The 23720-nt window shown below is 43.5% G+C and overlaps 1 protein-coding gene across 2 annotated transcripts in view; it reads right to left on the bottom strand.

Moving 5' to 3' along the window:
- The window catches only part of ARMC2 (armadillo repeat containing 2), a 282422-nt gene that overhangs the window by 190899 nt on the left and 67803 nt on the right, over positions 1–23720 (bottom strand). For both annotated transcript variants that reach the window (XM_073789488.1, XM_073789487.1), the window contains exon 2: positions 21006–21160. The gene's annotated coding sequence lies outside the window, so the exon portion shown is untranslated. The remainder of the gene's footprint in view (positions 1–21005; positions 21161–23720) is intronic.

Raw genomic sequence — 23720 nt, 5'->3', positions numbered from 1 at the left:
CTGTGTCTCAATTTCTGCCCTGCAAACCGGTTCATCTACCATTTTTCTAGGTTCCACATATATGCGTTACTATACGATATTTGTTTTTCTCTTTCTGACTTACTTCACTCTGTATGACAGTCTCTAGATTCATCCAAGTCTCTACGAATAATAAGTTAAGCTTTTATCTTTAGTATTCTTTCCATCTGCTTCCCTTAGTTTTGTTGTTCTTTTACTAACTTTCAGAACTTGATTCTTAATTTATTTTTATTCTTTCTCGCTTACTGATATAAATATTTAGGACTTCAAATTTCCTTCTGAGCACTGTTTAGCTATATACCATAGGTTCAAATATGTAACATACATGTTACCATTACTTTGTAGATTTTCTATGCTTTCTAATTTCCTCTTTGATCAAAAAGGAAATGGAGAGCTTAAATTCTCCAAACAATAAGGTTTTTAGATTTGTATTATTTAAAAACCAATTTCCAGTTTTATTGAAATATTGTCAGAGAATTTGACCTGCACTATTTCTACATTTTGCAAGTCAATGAAGTATTCTTTAGTTTAATAGAGTCACGTTTTGTGACTACTGCATGAGTACCTTAAAGAAGTTGCATTCTCTGATACAGTATTTGAATATGTGTTCCTTATGTTCCTTAGGTCTTTAATATTATTTTTATGTACTTGTCTGGGCTCAGATAAAAGAATTAAATTTTTCTACCATTAATATTTTTCTTTCTATTTCTCTTTGTATGTTCTGTACCCTTTGCTTCATAAATTTGTTGCTATATTATTTACTACATATCTATTTATAATTGCTAGGTCTTTGTTGTGGTTTACACCTTTATCATTCTAAAACATCATGCTTCTTGCCTTAAATTCAACCTTGTTTAATTTTAGGAATTCCAGTTTCTATTTTTCTGTTATTTGCCTTTGCTTTGTATGATCTTGCCTATCCTTTTATTTTCAAGCTTTCAAAGACACATTGTTTTACATGTGTGTTTTATGTATAGGCCACAGGGAATTTTACTTTGAGATCTAGTTTGAGTTTCTTACTTTATCTGAGTAGAAAATCTGGTCACCTCTAACCAGACTCTACTGGAACTGGAACATTCTCCTCCCTGTCTTCTGTCCCTTGCTTCCAGCACCATCTCCCCTACATTCATTTCTCTAGTCCTTTCTGTTCTGCCTTCCAGTGACCTAGCATGTTAGCCTCCCTCAGCACAGGCCTCATACTAGACCACAACAAACATCCTCTGAGCCTAAATCAAAATGAAGAACATTTACTTGATAGTTGAGTATGAAAGTGTTATGTGTATGCTCCTACTTCAGCATAATGAGTAATATTTATATAAACCATACCATACACATGTACATGTATTTGGTATTTTGGGTGGAAGGCCTGGAAAGAATATTGTATTTGGGAGCTTTTAATTTGCAGAATCCACTAAAATTTACATCCTCTTCCTTATTTAGGGTAAATAAAAACTATTAGAGATAAAATAGACATATATTTGAAACATAAAACCCTCTGTTTATTCATGGTAAGCGTAGTTACTGCAAACCGTGTTCAGTTGCAATGAAAGTGCATCATGATTAACTGTCCCAAATATCTATTTCCATATAACAAATTATCTAAAATTCAGCAGTAAAAGACAACCGTTGCATTATGTTCAAAGATTCTGTGGGTCAGGAATTTGGAAAAGGCTAGGTAAGAACAGCTTTCCTCTGCTTCAAAATGTCAGTCTCAGCTGGAAAGACCTGAAGCAGAGGAACTCGGCAACTGGGGACAGGCATTGTCTGGAGGCATCTTCACTCATGTGTCTGGTGGTTGATGGCAACTGTTGGCTGGGACCTCAACTGGGCCTGTTAGCCAGAACACCTACACCTGGGCTCTCAATGTAGCTGGGACTTCTTCTCCACAGCTAGTGACCATGGCAGCTCAGGGCTCCAAAGGCAAGAATCCCAAGAGAACCAGGCAGATGCTATATTGCCCTCTGTAACCTAGCAGCAGAAGACATAAAGTATAATTTTGGCCTTACTCTGTTGGCCAACAAGTCACTACAGTTGATCAACAAGTCACTAAGGCCCAGAATCAAGGGGAGGGAATATTCACCCTACCTCTTAGTGGGAGAAGCATCAAAGAATTTTCAGATGTTTTAAACCCACTACATTCTCACTGCTCGTCACTGGGTCTCTCTATCTGTGTCTCTCATTCTCATTTTCTCTCTCTCACACATACATCACATACAATCATACCCATACTCACAAACTTACATATAGTTGCTTGTCAATACTAGCTATCAGTATAAGGAACTAAACTGTAGTGACAGTTGTTGTGGCATTTTGTAAGCAATAAGAGCAAAACTGAAAAAAGTGAATATATCAGCTATTGACTAGTAGCAAATATAAGATTATTCCATTTCCCAAAATATCTACAAATCACAAGGACAAAATTTTTTTAACCTTATGAACATTAATTTAAGAAAAATGTTTGAATATTGATAAGAGCAGTGATCTTTGTGCCATTTTGACTTTGCTTAGTCCCATTCCCTTTCCCCAGCTCAACAGTAGCCTTGAAAACCAGCAATGGACAAAAATTTGAATGAAGTTACACAAGAGAAAGCCCAGAGTCATAAGAAGAATATAACTTGCTTCCTGTTTAATTTTCCATGCACTGGGCCACACTCCAGCCAGAGCCTCCCTGGCTTCACTTGTATTAGCCTTTTCCTCAAATCTCCCATGGCTTCTTTCTTTCTTGACATAAGGATTGTATATCCTCTGCTAAAATTTACTCTAAAAGGATGCAGCGTTTCTCTCTCTCTGATCCCATGACTGTTACCTTTGCTGTACCCACACCAACCTCTCATCCATTATTATCGCTTTGTTTCCTATATTCAATACTTCGTTTGAAATGCCAGGACACATGACCTATGGTAAGCCATTTCATCCAAGTCTGGAAGTGGTGGGAGGAGCCAGAATCTACAATATGTTGCCACTGTGAGGTGGCAGCCAAGGAGGAGGGTCTGGCATAACTGCCTGAATGCAAGTAGCTTCACTCAACCGGTGATGGCCCCATTTGGAGCAGAACAAGTGGTTGAGGGTCCAAGAGGCAGTGGCGCCAGAAGAATGTGAGAAGATGGGACATAATATGCATGTCCCATCCATCTGGTAGCTCCCAAATCTATATCTGCTTTGACTTCTCTCCTCATCCTCAGACCTGCATCTCCAATAAAAGGTCCCAACAGCAGTTCAAAATCAGTGTGTCCAAATCCTAATTATTTTACCCCTTCTACCAAAACATGCTTCCGTACCACATACCTTAACCCAGTGAAGGGTGTCACCATCCATTCATAACCAAGCCACAAACATAAACTTATTATGAATTCTCTTTCTCCATCACTCCTTATCAAATCATCAAATACTCCATATTTTATCTCCTTAATGGCTCTCAAAGTAATACAATTGTTCCTATCCCATTTGCTATCATAGAGGTATAGCATTTAAAATGACATCTGGCACCTAGTAAGTACTATCATCTCTCAACTGTATCACTGAAATAGATTTCTAACTGCTCTCTCTGCCTATATACTTGCTCTCTCTGAGCCACTCACCACACTCCAGGAGAATCTTTCTAAAATAGAAATCTTATCATATCACTCTCTTTAATAAGTATTTAGTGGTTCCCCACTGAAGTTTAGGATAGAGTCCAACTTCTTTAATGGGGCTGACAATCATCCTTAAAGGTTGACCTTGGCCTATTGCTCAAACTTCAGCTTTTCCCAATTCTCACTCAATGCCTTAGCCAAACTAAATTTTTGTAATTCTCTACAACTGTCACGTCCTCTTTCACCTCTTCTTGTGCTTCTCCCCTGTTTGGAGTACCTTCTCTCTGCCACGACCACTCCCCCAGCTTACACCTGTTCATCCTGCACACCTCAGCTTAGACATTAACTCTCAGGGAAGACTTCCCTGACTACCTGCCATCATCGGCCACATGATCAGTTATAACTGTATCCATCAGCTGCACATAACAGAATCCTCACTGACAGCAAGTTAAACAAGTTGGGGGTTATCTTACACAAGCCATGAGAAGGTAAGTGGTTCCTGATGTTGGTTTAGCTTCTCAGCGATGAGGTCAGAGACCCAGGATCCATCTATCTTTCATTCTATCATCGCTACAGGTTAGTACTTTACTCCAAATGTGTGGCCTCATGGTGTAAAGATGGCTCCTGACATCACATCTATGTTCAAGGAAGAAAGAAAAGAGGGGAAAGCAAACACTACACCAATAACTCCACAGTAGACTTCTGTTGATCTCTCATTGGGCACGGCTATGTCACATGGCCATTCCAACTGCCAGGGAAGTGGAGAAAGTGAATACTTAGAATTTGTTAGCCTCCACAGTAGAAGACAGCCAGCGAGAAGGAGTTCAGCCATGACTGGTATGATCTATCACAGTCTACTACACCCCAGAGTGGGTGGACACCCCAGATCTGGTGTCCAATTTTTGCTTATTACAAATAGTGTTGAGATGAACACGCTTGTAGATATCTTTCTGTTGAATATATACCCAGAAGTGGAACTGCTGATCATAGGGCATCTTCAGCTTCGGTAGACACCACCAGACAGTTTTCCAAACTTGTATCCTTTTCTCCCCGCGCCCCCACTAGTAGTGTCTGAGCATTTTAGATCCTCCAAATCTTCAACACCTGTTTTTGTCAATTATTTAAAATTTAGTCATTCTAGTATTTATATGTGGAGTGCTGTGGTTTTAACTTGTATTACATTTTCACTTAATTTCCCTGATACTAATGATGCTGAACATCTTTTTCTATGTCTGTTCACCATTTTGATTACTCTCTTTCGTGAAGGGCAGTTTAAATCTTTGGTTCCTTTTTAAAAAAATGAGCTATCTATGGTCTTCTTATGGACATATAGGAAGTCTTCATATAGTCTAGATACAAGTCTATTGTCAACTATATACATAGAAAATATCTTCTTCCGCTCCATGGCTTGTATTTCCATTTATTTAATAGTTTCTTTTAATAAGTGAAAGTTTTACTTTTAATGAAGTCCAATACAGTCAAGTGGTTGATTTTTCAATATTTTGAATTGAATTTTTTCAATACTTTTCAGTATTTTCCTTTAAGATAAATAGGCCAGAGAACACACTAATTAAGAAATAAGTGCCTACGCCAAGCCCATGAAGATATTCTAGATTATCTTCCAGAAGTTTACTATTTATCCTTTACATTTAGCTCTGTGATCCAGCTGAGATTGATTTTTGTGTATAGTGTGAGGTAGGTGTCAAGTTTTTCTTAGATGTATACCCAACTGACCTAGGATATTGTTTATTGAAAAGATCATCTTTCTCCCACTGCATTGCAATGGCACTTTTGTTGAAAATAAAATGACTGTGTATTTCTGGGTCTGGAATCTTTACTTTGTTCCTTTGGTCTATTTGTCTACATTTGAGACATTCTGTTTTAATTACTGTAGCTTTATAATAAGTCTTCATATTTGATGGTGCTAAAAAATGATTTTTCTTCTTCAAGGTAGTTTTGCTATTCTTGGCCTTTTGCCTTTTCGTATAAATTTTAAAATTAGCTTGTCAATTTCCACAAAAATCTGGGCTTTTGATTGGAATTGTATTTCATTCTCTCAGAGATAATCGCCTCCAATCCTGGCTGCCTTGATGTTTCTCCATGCTGTCAGACAGCAGTGTTTTAAGCACAGATTTATGGTTGTTCTTGACAGAAGGATAGTCTGATATCTGCCATTCCCTGGAGCAAGAAGCAGAAACACTTTGCAAACCTTCCCAATTCTATGAAAAAAGAAGTTCCATTAGAAGAAATTTATATGACAAACCTTGACTCTGCTGATAGTTTATGTAAAGTATTATTTTATGAAACTGGGTCCAGTTGACTGCAGTTGAGAGAAGACATGACCCAAACTGGGTTTAACAACAACAAAAAACAATTGGCTCACATAACTGAAAACTTCAGGAAGATCATTTTATACAAGATTTCAAAGGAAGTTTATCAGGGTCCAATTTTATCTCCATCTCTCTGCTCACTTCTTGTTGAATGTTGAAGCCATTCTGAAACAGGTTCATGCCCATCAGACGGCTGTCAGCAACTCCCAGAACTACACACTTCCAGGTCCACACCCAGTAGAAAGTGAGTCTTTGTCCCAGAATATCTGGGAAAATATCATTGGCTCTAACTTTACCACTGCTCATTCCTAAACCGATCACTTTGCCTAAGGAAATTTGATAGAATGATTAGCTTAGGCCCAGGTCAGGTTCTTGATTCCTGGGCTAGGGGTAGATTCAGTTCCTTCAGAGATCTATAGATCGAGAACAGGGTTAGTGGTAGTTCCCAAGTAGGAAGTTAGGATGTGATTAACAGGAGAAAAGTGAACAGATGCTGGACAACTAAAAGGACAAATTCCACAGGCCAAATCCAGTTGTTAAATGCACATTGCCTGAAGGTACTTGGAAGATCATTGTCTTCCTGCTCTGGTCTTGCAAGGTCATTTCCATGATCCTGCTTCTGGGACTATGACCCCACTCTCTTCACACTGCCACCTGCTTTACACCCATCCTCTCCATAACACACACTCCGCTCTTCCATCCCTGGCATGACCCTCCTCATGTATTTTCTTCTTCCTTTTACTCTGAAGTCTTAGCAAGAGTTGGGGTAGGAGTAGAAGGAGGATGAGATGGTTTCTATTCCTTCATTGTCACCTTTTTCCTTTTCTCTCCTTATCACTTCAACAGGACAAGAGCCAGATGATCAAACTTAGCTTCCCAATTCTACCATTTACTACTATGATTCTGAAAAAGTCACTTCACTACTCTCTCAATTTCCACAACTGCAGATGGAGCTAATGATATCCACTTCACCTCTTTCCAGGCAATAGCTCGAAAATGAGCGAGAGTAAGAGGGTGACAGGTCTGGAGACTGCATCCTTTTAAATGGCTGTTGAGATTGCTGGTGATGCTTCTGCAAGAGAAATCTTAAAATGTGGGTTTTTTCCCCCAAGCATTTCAATGATTGTGAAGGTTAAATGAAATTTTTTTTTTTTTTTTTTTTTTTTTTTTTCGGTACGCGGGCCTCTCACTGTTGTGGCCTCTCCCATTGCGGAGCACAGGCTCCGGACGCACAGACTCAGCGGCCATGGCTCACAGGCCTAGCCGCTCTGCGGCATGTGGGATCTTCCCAGACCGGGGCATGAACCCGTGTCCCCTGCATCGGCAGGCAGACTCTCAACCACTGCGCCACCAGGGAAGCCCAAATGAAATATTTTGAAAATGTTTATAGACTCTGAAGCTCTTAAGAGATGCTGAATTGCATTATGGGCCCCAGACAGATGATTATAAAGCTCTTGTCCCACCCCAAGTATTGTTTGTGTGCATCACTTGTGAAGGGCTTCCACCTAGGGAACAAAAGCACAACAGTTTCACTGAAGTCCTCTGGCCTAATCCTCTTAAGAGTCATTGAAGCCTCTTTGAATTGATCCAAAGGGGGTCAAGTACCTTCTTAAGACAGAAGGTTCTTTCAGATTTTCTTACTGTTCCTGGTTCAACAGGGAACACTCAAGTGTTCCCTGTTATACACCACTGTTGCCCATACACCACTTGAAGCCAGGGATTTTTGCCCAAGGTCACAGTGCCAGGAAATGGCTAACAGGGATCTTTCTAGAATCCACCCTCCCTCCACATGGCCAGCTAATCCAGCAAAGTCAAAAGGGGTACTGTGAAGTACAAGGCTGCAGAGGCCTCTGAGAAACAGATTTTGACTGCACACTGCAGGAGGAAGAAGACAGCGTCTGAGCAAGTGTTGTGTGCGCAGCAAGGAGTGGCAGGTCTGGACAAGAAAGCAGGGCCGAAGTCATAAGACCGAATGCTTTTTTTTGTTTTGTTTTGGTTTGTTTTTTTTTGTTTTTTCGCGGTACGCGGGCCTCTCACTGTTGTGGCCTCTCCCGTTGCGGAGCACAGGCTCCGGACGCACAGACTCAGCGGCCATGGCTCACGGGCCTAGCCGCTCCGCGGCATGTGGGATCTTCCCATACCGGGGCATGAACCCGTGTCCCCTGCATCGGCAGGCAGACTCTCAACCACTGCGCCACCAGGGAAGCGCAAGACCAAACGCTTTAATGATCATTGCACATGCAGAGCTTAGCACAGTGCCTGACTGCAGGGATGCTCAGCCGACCCGATGGTGCGGGTGGAAAGCAACAGAAAGACTTAAGAGATAGCCTGGAGACTAAAACTTGTGACTGGCTGAATGTGAAGGATAAAGAGTACAAGAGAGTAAACTATGGTTTTGGGTCTGGGGAACTGGCAGACACAGAGACGTTTGGGTGGGATGATTAAGAGTTCAGTGAGTGGCTTTAGTTTGAAGTGATGGTAGGTCAGCTATGGAAATCCTATCAGAGATTGTACATGATGTGGTTTTTTAATGAAAAATTCATATGAAATTCTAATAGGTTTTGACTATAAAATGTTAAGCCAATAGAATATGTCTTAGAGAAATTAGAGAAATTTTCCTTTCTGTAGAGCACAGACCATTACACACTCTCCTGACTTCTTCCTTACTAATGGAACTCTACTTTTGTCTGAGGTATCAATATGCCTGACTCAATATTTTCGTGTTCCAGCCTCCCTTGCCAGATGACCATGGAACTAAATCTAGCCAATGAGACATAAGTAGAAGCTCTTGGGTGGGACCCAACCAACTGGTATGTACATTTTGCTCTTAGACTTTTTTTTCCCTTTTCCACTTACAATGTGGACCTGATGGCTGGAGCTCCAGCAGCCACCTGATGACCACAAGGATGGAAACCACATGCTAAAGATGGCAGATGGAAGGAATCTGGGCCCCTCACGGCATTGTGAAGCCATCATATCAAGCCCTGGACGCTGCCCTAAGACTTCTATTTAACATGAGAAATAAAAGCCTCTAATTGGTTATGTCTCCATTTTTCGGGTCTCTGGCCCTCACAGCCAAATGCAATTCCTTGTTGATAAACCATTGTCTTAAAAATTATGAAAAACCTTTAATTTCAGAGTGAGTTTTAGTGTTTTGCAAAAGTAATGACAAGAATAAAGCATTATGCCTTGATTCAAAATAATAAGCATCAACTCTACAAGCATGTCTATCATTAACAAAATCTAAAAGGAAGCTTTTGGGAGCCCGGTGAAAATACTCATTAGCATAGCCCATGGCCTACTTATACCTCTTTTCAAAAAGACTGAGAGAACAGCATGTCTCAAATACTATACAAGTCACGATTATAAACCCTGCTCATGACCATCACTTTGCACTTAAAACCACTCACTACTTTTAATGCCAAAGAGTCTAATAAATTCTAAGAGCATCCTGGTTCTTGTTGTGGTGGAATCTGTGAAAACAAACTCACTCTTAGCAGTCACATCCCAGGGAGATCACAGTTGTTGAGGGGAAGGAGGGAGACACCAGGCACCCACAGTCACATCAGGCTCCCTCTCAGCTACGATAACTGAATGCGAAGTTTTTGTTTGATTGAAAGCACATGGCAGGAAATGGCTGCTTCAACCCTGGCTCTGCCTCATGCCCAGCTCCAGCCAGCCACTGACCACCTGACTGACCAGGACTAACAACATTTTCCAGGAGACAGTCTTTGCTTAATCCAGCCCAATTTGTAGATGGGTTCCCCCAGGTCCAGGATTGGGCAGGGCTTTTTGATAGAAACTTGGCTAAGAGCGTCCCCTGTGCTTGGTCAGGGGCAGTTGTGATTCTTAGAGTGAGGCGGCTTGGGTGGGCCCCGGGAGGGAGTCCAGATGAAACCCAACTGTGGGTTATAAGGAACAAACAGCAGAGGTGTGTGTGCCACAGGTATTTTCCTGCCAAAATGCAAATACCCATGTCAGGAAGGTTCCTTAGTCAGAAGCCTATCTGGTTTCATGCCTGAAGCTTTGGGCATCATTCTCACCTGTTCTCAAGCCTAAGAGCTTCTCAAGCCTAACAGCCTTCGCAGATTGTTTGAAGGATACATTTCTGTTTGAAAGACAAATTTCTTTTCTCCAGATTAGTTCAGCTGACCTATCAGGTAACCCAGAAACTTCTAAAAAGAAAAAGAAAAGAGAAAAACCTCAACCTTAATTCTACAGATCCCATAAATAAAGATACCCCAGTAAAGCCAGACTCACAGAGCGTCCGGCTCACTAGATGTGCTAAGAACAGACTCCCGCTCAAGGATGGGCCCCTTCAGGAGCTGCCTCTGGATTTCTCCCCGACCCTGAAGTCTTTGCTACTTCCGTGTCCTCAGTTGTGAGACGGAAATAAAACACACTCAGAAGTCTTGGCAAAGCAACATCCTTGTCTCCAGACCTATTCAGAGGGAGGGGCAGGGCCTAGAGACCCACTCTAGACTAGTGAAGAGTGAGTGTAGACACACTTCTATCCCTTGCCTGAGACAGTGGAAAGCGCGTGTTGATGAAGGAAGGCCTGGACAGTCTCCCCAGCTCCTCAAGCAGAGTGACCTCACCTTCACAGACCATTTAGAGTTTGTATCACATGCATTCTCTCCTTTCTTAGATCACTGGTGTCGGTCAAGAGATCCCCTAGCTCCAGCCCCACACGGGGCAGGAACCCCCATCAGGAGGTGAAGCTGCTGCACATCTGATGGGCCAGAACCACTGCCTTTCAAGGCCTCCTGGCCCCATTTTTACATCTCAACTCTGCATTCCTCCAGTTTCCATTCACCAGCCTCGTTCCAGCCCTGCAGCTTTCCACGTAGATTATGTACCTCCTCGTCCTCCTGACCATTTAATTACGTGACGACCACCATCATGTCACCCCAATGAGTACTCTTCTTTGCAGGTCATATAGCCCCTGACATAGACCACGATTTCCCCACCGCTTACCCTGGCTCCAGTTTGTTTGATCCTCTTACAGAGCGTTGTTATGGAGCCCAGTGTTCACTTGGCTGTGCGTGCAAGCTCAAGGTGAGCCCTTCTAGGCTCTATACCTTTGTCAGTAGAGCCCATGGTTGCACTAACGTCTTTGTCAGCCCCAGTTACATTGAGCCTCCAGTCAACTAAAATTTATAAATCTTCTCCAGTCCAAACATGTGCATTTTGCTTGCCCAAATCCTTTCTAAGAGTAGAAGAGATGTGAATCGATAACAAATGCTGCCCCTGATGCAATTGTTGTTAAACCCGAGTACAACTGTGGCCATTTACCTTAGAGGTTCCATCCCGATGTTCCAGCCAGTCTCAAGATCTTCTAGAAAACTGATCTGTCACTTGTCATTATTAGCTACACATTCCAGCTTCGTAGCATTCACAAACTTGGTGGGCCAGCTATGTATTTCTTTACGCCAGCCATGGCTACACTGCGATGGAAGCTAGCTGTCTCTACCAGGGGGTGAGCCTAGGTGATCGAAACTATCTTACACAGGGTTTGCTCAAGATCACACAGTAGACCTATGCCCTGTGGAGCTGGCACTGGAACTCCAGTCTCCTGAAGCCCAGGGTGGAGATTTTCCCACAGTGCCATTGGGCTGCTGCGTGGGATGCTTGCCTCCCCCAGGCCCTGCTACACCTGCTACATGCTCATCAGCCACTCAGCAGGTAGGGTCTCCACACTGTTTCCAGGATGAGAAACTGTGTTTATTATTTTGTGTTGGCTGACACAGAAGGCCATAGCTACCGACAAAGCAGCTCTCCATTTGCATTCACTTCTGGACTTCAAGGGTCTCTGACCAAACCCAGCTAGATCCTTCCCCTCCAGAGACTTGCCTATACCACCCAGCTCACCACCATGGCATGGACATGCTCTGACCTAGGCGCTAAGAGACCTGGATCCTAATGCTCATTCCATCATGTTTAATTCTTTGACCTTGTTTGACACAAGCCATTTAATTTCCCTGAGCCTCAGTCTTCTCACCTAAAATAGAGGACACATCACCCTTCCTTTCAGAGTAAATCTGAGCATCAAAGGAGAGAATGAGTATAAAAAATTTTTGAAAACCATCCAATGCTTTGCAAAGTATATTGTTATTATCAAATGGGTACAGAGAACTCCAAAATGAGTCAGAACCACTTAAAATTCCTTTTTACAGCAGTTCATTGTATCCTAACCTATTTATTCATTTCTTTCTCTTTTTTTCTCTTAAAGTCCCAATAAAAACTGAATATTAAGAATGCATGCAGGGAGAGGACTGAATACAAATTAACTATGCAATGTTCTTTAGTCACTTTGGCAGGGAAGCGATACACCTATTAAAATACCCCAGGCAGAGTTGGCCCGTACTCTGCTGATAACCCCAGCAGGCAACGACCTTGGCACCATTACAAGGGCAATATTTTCAAATGGATGAACTATTCCTGAACAAAGTGTCCAGTGTACTAGGAATAAACAGGCTTTTTGTCAACAAAGCCGTGTGTTTTCTGGTTCCAACAACCTTGCCCAGAGACAGCATCAGAGACTGGGGAGGACCAGGAAGCAGCACCTTCCAGCAGCCTGCCCAGTCTTGTCATCTCTCCTCGAGAATCCTGTGACTGAAAGGACCTTCAAACCTCCCTCCTCTCCTCTGAAGTTTCCGTGATTACTTGCCTACAGTTTTTCAAAAGTAGAACCCAGTGCTGTCCATTGCTCTCCTGGTCAGACCTCAGAGTGTGCCTGGTAGGAGAGCAGGTGGGGGAATCACGCCTCCCTGCAGTGTCAAACGGAGCCCTGGAGCCTCACGAGCAAAGGCCTGTGCTGGAGAGTCACATAACGATGCCACCAGGTGTCTACAAGGCCAGTTCTATGAGGAAGAGACAGGTCTCCCAAGACAGTCCAAAACAGGGTACACAAGAGGCTTTGAAGACAAGATCCTTGGGACAAAATTCACTGGGAGAGCAAGAAAGGACTCTGATTCACCAGAAATAAAGTGCACATGCACAACTCAACTGGCGAGATTTGCTTCTTCTCCTGGGCCAATGAGGCTGCAGCTGGCTCGCTTAGCTGTTCATTCTTTCATTCATTCTACAAATATTTATTGAGCACCTACTGTGCACCTAACATTGTTCTATGTTCTGGGGACACAGAATGAAGAAGACAAAGTCTGCTCTCCTTACATTCTGGTGAGAATTGGCAAACAATAAACAAACAAATAAGAAAATGTCTAGTGTGCCAGGTGGTGATAAGTGCTAAGAGGCACAGGGGGTGCAGGGGTGGGTGGGCATGAGTTTCTATCAAGGAAGGCCACACTGTGAAGGTGAATTTGACCAGGGGTTTGGAGGAAGTGCAAGAGTGGGCTATGACTAACTGGGCGAGTGTATTCCGGGCAAGAATATGCTTGAAACAGCAAAGAAGATAGTGTTACAGGCGCAGAGCCAGCCAAGGAGAGAGTCAGAAGAGATGAAGTCAGAGAGGCGATGGGGAGCCACTCATGGAGGGCCTGAGAGCCATTTTAAGGACTTTGGTTTTAATTCTGAGCGATCTGGGAAAACACTAGGGGTGGGGCAAGACTGGAACAGAAAAGTGACGTAATCTGATTTTGGTGTCTAAAGATCATCCTGGATATTCTATTGAGAACAGCGTGGAGACAGGACAGAATGTGCGCAGGGAGAGTATTAGGAGGATAGTGCAAGAGTGTAAGCAAGAGAGGGCAGCAGTGCCTTGAACCCTGACAGCACCCATGCAAGGGTGAGATGAGCCCCGGGATATTTTTAAGGTAAGATCTATAGGAATTGATAATAATGGGATGTGGGAAATGAGAGACAGAATCAAGGATTAGTCCATTATTTTGACTTAAGCAAGTGGGAGGATGGAGCTAACATTTTTATTAAGAAGGGGAAGATGACGCGTGAAGCAGGACTAAAGGCATCAGGAGTCTGGTTTGGGACATGTTATGTTGGAGGTGTCTGGTGGATACCAAGTGGAGATGCCTTGTAGGCAGTTGGATAAGCAAGCCTTGGGTCCAGGCTAGAGATATAAACGTGGGAATCATTATTGTAGAGAAGGTGCATAAAGCCAAGTGCGAGGATGATATTAACGGAGGAATGAGTACTAACAGACAAGAGATCCAAGGACTGAGGGCTGGGAGGCAGTTAACATGAAGAAGAATTAGCAAAGGATATTATAGTGAGTTAAGAATTTTTTTAAAAAATGAAAAAAAGAGCCCTCAAGAATATATGAAAAAAATTTCGCAAGAAGGAACCATTGTTCAACGTTGCCAAATGCTGCTCTTTGGTCACATGATAATAACAAAGAATTCACTATTGGATTTAGAAATTTGGTGGCCACTGGTAATTTTATTACACAGGCTTACTTCTGTGACAAATAACCCTCAATCAGTGACTTGGTAAGAAAATGCTTATCTCTCACGTCTGTCACAGTCCAGTCAGTGCTTGGTGGATGGCCTTCCATGTGGTGATTCAGGTACCCAGCCTCTGTCCATCTTCAGTGTGTGGCCTCCATGGTTACCTTGGAAAGGGAAGGGACAATCTATATCGAAGCACACCCTTGCTCAAATGCCTCAGCCTGAAGGTCCATGCTCCCATGCCAAGAACTAGTCACCGGGGCTCATTTACATGCAAAGGAATTGGGAAATGTCATTTAGTCGTGTCGCCAGAAAGAGGGAAGAGTTGGGTGACCATCTAGCCAATTTCTGCCAAAATGGCCTTAACAAGTTCATTTTGGGGGATGGTAGGAGCAAAAAACTGATTGAGGGGATTTCAAGAGAAAGAGGCAAGTAGAGAAATGGCGTGGTAGCTAAAGTGGGATTTGGGATCAAGAGAGGTTGTGTGTTTTGTCTCCAGCTTGTTTATAGGATGGAATGGACGATGATCCAAAAGAGGAAAAAGTGCGACGATGCAAAAGAGAGAGGGGAGCACCCCTGGAGGCATAACCCCTGAGCAGGTGAGAGAGAAAGGGATCTAGCTCAGCGCTTCTTAAACTTCACTGTGCCTAAGAATCACTTAGAGAGACAGTTCCCGGCCCCCACCCCAGAAATTCTGATTCAGCAGGTCTGGAGTGGGGCTGGAGAATTGGTACTTCTCACAGGCTCCCAGGTGATGCTGATGCTGCCAGTCAGGACTGAGGACCACTGCTGATCGACTCTTGGGAAATTCATCCCGGTACTAGGAGGGAAGGCAGAGTGGATAGGCTCTGATGAGGGTGGGCGACTGGGTGTGGTGGTGGGAACGTGGAACTTGTCAGCTCATTGTTCTATTATCCCACTGAACCAGGAAGCAAGGCCATCAGCTGAGAGTGAGGATGGGGGAAGAAGAGTGAGGATGGGGGAAGATGACTGAGGGTTTGAGGAGGGAGGAGAAAAATGTGAAATCAGTGTCTTCAAGAGTGGGAGAATAATAGTGTAGGGAAATGAAGTAGGAGTGCCAAGCAAGCACCAAGGACCCACCTGCAGGTGTGGTGATGGACTTAAAGTAAGACCAGGTAGCCACGCCTGGCCGTGCAGGTGCTGACACAGTGGGCAGAGGGAGATTCAGCCAGGGTCATGGTCTTGCCAAGAAGGGACAATGAAAGGAGGGGTCGAAGGGAATCAATTGTATATTAATGGGCAGGGTGATAATGAGGCACCACATAATCTAAGTGGGTAAGGAGGGCAGTGAGGGCTCATGGGTGATGATGGGGTGGTGAGGAACAGCGAAACGGTAGTAGATCCATCAGTTGCAGATCTCAGTGAGGTTGAAGAATCATTCAATAGAGAGAATAGAGAATAGAAGACTGAGCTGGAAGGAGAAATTGTGATGGGAGAGTGGGACATTTGAAATTGAGATTATGAAGGGAGCAAAGTTGTTAGTAATGGCAAGGTCAAGAGCATGGCTATGGGTGTGAGTGGCCAAGATACCATAAAGGATCGACGGAACAGGATAGAAAGCCCAGAAATAAACCCACGCACCTATGGTCAATTAAGCTACGACAAAGGAGGCAAGATCATACAATGGGGAAAAGACAGCCTCTTCAATAAGTGGTTCTGGGAAAACTGGACAAGCTACATGTAAAAGAATGAAAATAGAACACTCCCTAACACCATACACAAAAATAAACTAAAAATGGATCAAAGACCTAAATGTAAGGCCAGACACTATAAAACTCAGAGGAGAACATAGGCAGAACACTCTTTGACATAAATTGCAGCAATATCTTTTCGGATCCACCTCCTAGAGAAATGGAAATAAAAACAAAAATAAACAAATGGGACCTAATTAAACTTAAAAGCTTTTGCACAGCAAAGGAGACCATAAACAAGACAAAAAGACAACCCACAGAATGGGAGAAAATATTTGTCAACAAAGTGACCGATAAGGGATTAATCTCCAAAATATACAAACAGCACATGCAGCTCAATATGGAAAAGAAACCCAAACAACCCAATCAAAAAATGGGTAGAAGATCTAAATAGACATTTCTCCAAAGAAGACACACAGATGACCAAAAGGCACATGAAATGATGCTCAACATCACTGTCAGAGAAATACAAATCACTAATTATTAGAGAAATGCAAATCAAAACTACAGTGAGATACTACCTCACACCAGTCAGAATGGCCAACATCAAAAAGTCTACAAACAACAAATGCTGGAGAGGGTGTGGAGAAAAGGGAACCCTTTTGCACTGTTGGTGGGAATGTAAATTGGTACAGCCACTATGGAGAACAGTATGGAGGTTCCTTAAAAAACTGAAAATAGAACTACCATATGATCTAGCAATCCCACTCCTGGGTGTATATCCGAAGAAAAACATAATTCAAAAAGATACACGTACCCCAATGTTCATTGCAGCACTATTTACAATAGCCAAGTCATGGAAGCAACCTAAATGTTCATTGACAGAGGAATGGATAAAGAAAATGTGGTACACATATACAATGGAATATTATTCAGCCATAAAAAAGAATGAAATAATGCTATTTGCAGCAACATGGGTGGACCTTCCTTCACCTAAGTGAAGTAAGTCAGACAAATATCATATGAAATCACTCATATGTGGAATCTAATTTTTAAAAAACCATATAAATGAACTTATTTACAGAACAGAAACAGACTCACAGATTTCAAAAACAAACTTACGGTTACCAAAAGGTAAATGTTGGGGGGAAGGATAAATTAGGAGCTTGGGATTAAAATACACATACTACTATATATAAAATAGATAACTAACAAGGACCTACTGTATAGCACAAGGAACTCTACTCAATATTCTGTAATAACCTACATGGGAAAAGAATATGAAAAAGAATGGATATATGTATATGTATAACTGAATCACTATGCTGTACACCTGAAACTGATACAACATTGTAAATCAACTATACTCCAATAAAATTTTTAAAAATAAATAAATAAAAGCACTATTCCATGTGAGATAGGAAAAAAAAAGATTCCATAAAGGAATTCCTTCCATCACTGGGAGGAAAGGAAGTTGAGGAACTGGGAGTCTAAGTATTAGAAAGACTGCATGTGGGGGCTTCCCTGGTGGCGCAGTGGTTGAGAGTCCGCCTGCTGATGCAGGGGATGCAGATTCGTGCCCCAGTCCGGGAAGATCCCACATGCCGTGGAGCGGCTGGGCCCGTGAGCCATGGCCGCTGAGCCTGTGCGTCTGGAGCCTGTGCTCCACAACGGGAGAGGCCACAACAGTGAGAGCCCCACGTAACGCAAAAAAAAAAGAGAAAGACTGCATTTGAGGATATTGAAATTACCAAGGATTATTATCAAGAGTATTATTGGAAGAGCACTGAGAGCTATTGTTTTCAAACTCTCCTTACAGAATCCGGTGCTCTAATGAGGGGAAGAAGTTCTGAAATATAAATCCTGGGCCCCCAAGCAAAAATTTCCCCATGAGTCTCCTAATGCTACTTGCAGAATAAACAGGTGAGCCAGTAGGGGCTGCTGGTGGAGAAGCTGAGCCAGCAGAGAGGATTCGCTCTAGCTGGCCGGTGCTGGCCTCAGAAGAGCCCAATGTTCCCCAGCTCTTTCCCTGCTTAATTTGAAGAATTAAGCGAGATGCTGAGATGCTGAGAACCTGAGGTGATTCATCACAGCCCCTGAATGCTTGTGATGTCTCCCCACACATTTTATATGGAATAGTAGTAGGCTGCTGGTTTATGACATCTTGGATTTCATGTTTAACTGCTGTGCGTGTTCTAGTGCAGAAAAAACTAAATATAGACTTCAAATTAGGAAGTCTAAGCAGCATCAATGGTGAGTGCAGGAACCAGGAGTTAAAAGTGGCAGATACTTGGCCGAGAGGGTGGTATTCCTGCCTGAGGACCCCACTCCATAACAGGGGTGTCCCAAGAGAAAAAATAACAGCTTCAATACATGATGGAGAATGGACATCCTCCCTCCCGTCACTTGCCTGAGCAGAGCTGCAGTTCTCAGAATCCTCACTGTGTGGGACACACTGAACTCTACCCAGAGCTGTGGAGTGGGCTCCTCTCCTCCTCCCCTTCTTGCCCCCCATCAGATCCATCCATCCCTGAGGCAGAAAGGGGCCCAACTCCATGCCGTCCTCTCCATTTACCCTCTAAGCCTGAGAATTCACACACAAAATCTGGCCCCTTCTGCTGTGTAGACCATTGCTGCAAATCAGTGGAAGGAGGGGAGGGTGGAATAGTGGCCACTCTTCTGGCCACATATGGACCTCACTTGGGACCTTCCACAGGTGTCGGTAGCTGCCTAGGAAGCGAGAGATAGAGAGAGAAAAGGAGGGAAGGACGGATTCTCATCTAAAGCTGGCTGTCCTTATCTCTGGGTGATAGGATTATGGACAACTTTTCCGTTTTCTCATCTGTATTTTCTAAAAGGAGTATGTGTTACTAATGTATGTGGGAAACTCCTAATAAAACTTGTTTTGTTGTTTATAAAATGCTTAGTTGGATGGGTTTGCCTTGATGAGAAGCACACCAACCGTGCAAGCCCGCTCCAAGCAAACAGCTAAGGACTCTCCCGGCACACACCTGGGGCTCCGGTGCACCATATGGTACACGGCAGTGGCAAGTATAAGAGCTGGTGATTCAGTGTTAGCATCACCTGGCAGGAGCCCCAAAACCGAGAGGATGGAAAAGACAAAGAAGCGTGGGATGTGGTGCTCTTCTCAAGAGGGAGAGGACACTTACTGTCCCTCCAGCTGGTGATTCTCCATCTGGTCCCAGATTGTGGGGAAGGGAGCATTCTCCCGCAGGGTAACTGCTTTGTAAGCAAAGGACATTACATTGCACTGGCCAGTGTTACAAAGGAGGACCCTGTGCCACCCAGTCGGACATATATTTCATTTTTCCCACCTGGCCTGGGTTTCTCCGAATGCTGCACTGGCTTTGTCCTGAAGGTTGAGGTCAGGTTCAAAGACCTCTGGTCTAGTATAAATGCACAGTGACCTCAGATCAAGGGCAGACCCCCGGTAAAATTGTTAAATGAATAAAGTGCACCTTTGGATATCTCCCTAAAAAGGAAAGAGCAGCTACTTCTCATTGGGGCACCTCGCTTTCTAGCGTCTCATGCAGGTAGCCGCTGCAGTACTTCCCCATCCTGAGTCCCAGTCCCTCAGGATTCTCATCCAGGACGAGCTTCCTAATCTGAGCCACTTGTGCAAAGGCTCAGGCGCTGTAGCCCAACGTGTCACACCTCCCGCCACATCCAAATTGTATCTGAACTCAGGCCTCTTTCTAGAAAGACATGGCTTTACCCAGATAAACAAAACGCTAATGATAGAAATTTCAGGTTGACCTCTAGGGTGCAAGTCGAGGAGAATTGGGTGAAGGGTCAGGAGCCCCGCTAAAATAACACTTTACTTATTCTTAAATACGTCTCTGTCAACAAGAATGTTGACTCACTGGAAGAGTAAGCTACTTTAAATCCTTTATGGAGCAACAAGGACTTTTTAAATGGAAAGAAGAGAGGGAAGAGAAGATAAGAAAGAAAAAGGGAAAATAAGGAGTTAGTAGAATGAGAGACCGATTCTTAAAACACACCTATCTTCTTTCATTTGCTTTTCTCCTTGTCCTTTACAAGGGTAAGTTGATAATTAGCCCATGATCATGTGCTTCAAGTCTTATTTTTAATATATTATTTTCTAGGACATCAGTTCTCAAAGTGTATTCCAGGGAACCCTGGGGGGTATCTTTGAGTCAAAACTATTTTCCATTTTAGAGGATTCTTCAGGTCAAAACTATTTTCGTAATAATAAGAAGTCACAATTTGCCTTTTTTACTCAATCAAGTTTTCCAGAAGCCACATGGTTGTGTGATGACATCATTGCATGAAAAACTGTTCTATGGTCCAAAATGTTTAGGAAATGCTTTTAGACTCTCTTAGAGAATTCACAATGTCCATTAGCATATTAAAGGCCGTGAGAAGTTCTGTGGTAAAAACAATTCTGTTTAACTTGTTTTAATACAACATTGCAAATTTATTTGACCATGGAATTTATTTTTGTTTTGTTTTAGTTTTGGTTCATTGGTTTAGTACCACTTGCTATCATGTTTTGGGAAACGTTCCTCCAGGGGTAAGATATCAAGCCAGGAATCCTCTGGCCAAGGAATTTATTAGAGATCCCTCCCCTGGACCGGAAGTGAATAAAGGCTGGGCACTAGTATGTCAGGGTAGTGCAGTGCTCAAGAGAAGAGCCAGACTGCCTGAGTTCAAATCCTGCCTCTGTCACTTACTAGCTGTGACTTTGGGCAAGTTACTTAACCTCTCCATACCTTATATTCCTCATGCATAAAATGGGAAAGATTGTACTCACACACACACACACCCCATATATATCTTACACCAGCACCCCGTACACAGTGAACACTAGATAAGAAATCTGTTACTGGGACAAACATACTGGCCTAAGGTCAAGACCTAAAGCTAGGCCACTAATTAGTAATGGGACTCGAGACAAGTCATCTCTCTGCTATGGACTTCATTTTACCCATATGTCAAATTAGAAAGTGGGGTGAGGCAGTCTCTGAAGCACCTTCTAGTGCTGATATTCTCTGATTCCACACATTTCTTGCAGAAGGTGGCACTAACCTGGAGCACGACCGGAGAAAGGGTGGTCTAAGAACCCTCAGGTCCTGGGCAGTACCATCAGCGGATGAAGGGGTCCACAAGATGCGATGGTTGGCCCTTGAGGATGGAGTCCATCTGTTCCACAGTTGTGCCTTCCACCGACCCAGCTTCTCACCCTGCCCAGGTGTGAAGGAGAAAGAAAGTGGGGTTTGCTATTCCTACCACCACCCCGATGACACCACTATGACTTAAAACTGGCTGCTTGAGATGAGGGCCTCGCTACAGTGAGGAATCGGCTCTTTACAAGGGGTTAAGAGGACACGGGGCTTCCAGCTTCGTGGCAGGTTTTCCTGATCTCTTCTAACCACCCCAGCTCCAGGGAAACCTATGGCTAGTAAGACACAACAGTGACTGCCTCTATAAAAATTCCTCCAGTGTGACTTTACCACCACTGGGAATGAGGAGAATGCACAAACTAAAAAAACTGAAAATGTCTGTATAAGAAAGAGCTTTGAATTGCTGGCAGCTGTGGGCCAAGGTAGAGGCACCCAACGTAATGCTTAAGGGGCTAAATTGGGAACATTTGAATGCTTGGTTTTACTCGTGCTTAAAAAAGCCAGTAGCAGCTCAGCTGCCAGATGTTGGAGAACTTCAACATGTAGCTCACAGGCATGGTATCAGCAATGCTTTTACCAGGTGACCACACGTCAAAGGGAGATGATGACTTGCTTTCCTAAAGCTGCTTATCTAGGGAGGGAGCCCGGTGGCTTTCATGTTTCATTTTCACTGAAGAAGTTAAATTTGGGAATACCACAAAGATCTCACTTAACTCAGAGAAGATTGGCACTAGGGCTCGTCAGCAAAGGAAGAATTTCTGAGAACTGTGGCTTCATAAGAGTTCAGCTCCCTGTAACTAAGGCCTTTGAGTATTCATTGAGCTACCCTCTCTCTAATTCAGTGTATCAATTAGGAATTGCTTTCAGTTGCTAGTAACAGAACTGACTACAGTGACTTGAACACAATGGTCTATTTTTTTATGTGAAATGCAGGTGTGGATAATTACTGGCATTGGTTCAGTGGCTTAAGAATCAAAAAAATTAGTACTGCGTCTTTGTGATTCTTTTAGTCTTTTCTTTGTGACCTCAATATGGCTGTTGCAGCTCCAGCCATCACATCCACATTTCAAATGACAGGAGGCAGGTAGGATGGAATGGCAAAAAAGTATTTCCCAGAAGTTCCATCCAACAATTTCTGCTTTCATCTTCTACAAGAGAGGCAGAGAATCACAGTCTTTTTACTGAATACATGCCATCTGGAATAACATTGTGGGTCTGTTTCTAAGAGAGAAGGAGAGAATGGATATCACATAGGAAACTAGTGTTCTCTGTATGGGGCTTTCTAGAGATGTGTTTAGACAAGAAGTTGCTGTCCAAACTGGTTTTTCTGGGACAGCTTGTTACGTGAAAGGGCAAGCACCTGGGGGAGCCTCAGTTTACCCATGAAACTGACTTCCAGACCTCTCTCACTATGAGAGGAGGGGCAGCTAGTTCCCTAGTTCCCAAAGCAACTTGGTTAGGGAAGAAGAAGGGGATTCAGAAAACAGGAAAACCTCTGAAAAGTGGTGGATTCATTTCTTGATCAAAGGCAGTGTGCTCAACATTAAGCCTAAAACAGATGAATGTATGTGGACACGGTGGGTGACAGCACTGCTTGCTGATGGAGTGAGGCAGGCAGTGAATAAAGAAAACATGTGGGGCTTCCCTGGTGGCGCAGTGGTTGAGAGTCCGCCTGCCAATGCAGGGGACACGGGTTCGTGCCCCAGTCGGGGAAGATCCCACATGCCGCGGAGCGGCTGGGCCCATGAGCCATGGCCGCTGAGCCTGCATATCCGGAGTCTGTGCTCCGCAATGGGAGAGGCCACAACAGTGACAGGCCCGCGTACCGCAAAAAAAAAAGAAAGAAAAAAAAAAGAAAACATGGTTCACACCCCTGTTCTCAGTAAGTCTTATGTGTCCAATAGCTGTCATAAGCCTATATTAATAGGCTGCATATTTTGCTTTGAGGGACATTATTTATTCTACTGTGACTGTGTATTTGATGGGACTGGAGATTGGCAGTTTTTTATCTTCTCTTCTCATGGACCTGGAATGTCCTCCCTCCCACCATCTCTCCTCCTCCCCTTCCCAACATCTGCACATTGGCCTACGGAAAAGGCTCCTACCCATCCTCCAAGCCTCAGCTTAAAACTCACTTTTCACGACCCTCCATGGCAGCGTTCGGGCCCCTTTCTCTGACTCTCCCAGTCCCCTTGCAGCCACACTGAAGCAGTGCTTCTCACGCTGTGTTACCGTGGCCTCTCTACAGGAGCTTTCTTGAGCCCCTTGGCTCAGGAGTCCCTAGACTCTGAGTCCCTTGAACTTCAAGGGAAAAGGCCAAGGCACTGGGATCTTTGTAACTCCTGGTGCTGGACACATAGAGGCTAAAAGCATTTTAAATTATTTTAAAATCTTTTTTATTGCAGTGTAATACACAGAGAGAAAAGTGTGCATATTAAAAGGGGATAGCTGAATTGATTTTTATAAACTGAACACATCTCTTTAACCAGCACCCAGATCATGAAAGAGATTATTCCCAGTGCCCCAGAAGCCCCATGCATATCCCTTCCAGTCATAACCCCTTCTGCTATCCTGACTTCACTCCTCTGGAGGCACCTAACACAGCTTTCCCTGTCCTGCC

Source organism: Tursiops truncatus, chromosome 12 (genome assembly GCF_011762595.2).
Source record: "Tursiops truncatus isolate mTurTru1 chromosome 12, mTurTru1.mat.Y, whole genome shotgun sequence".
Lineage (NCBI taxonomy): Eukaryota > Metazoa > Chordata > Mammalia > Artiodactyla > Delphinidae > Tursiops > Tursiops truncatus.
This window is presented reverse-complemented; position numbering and strand designations above follow the sequence as displayed.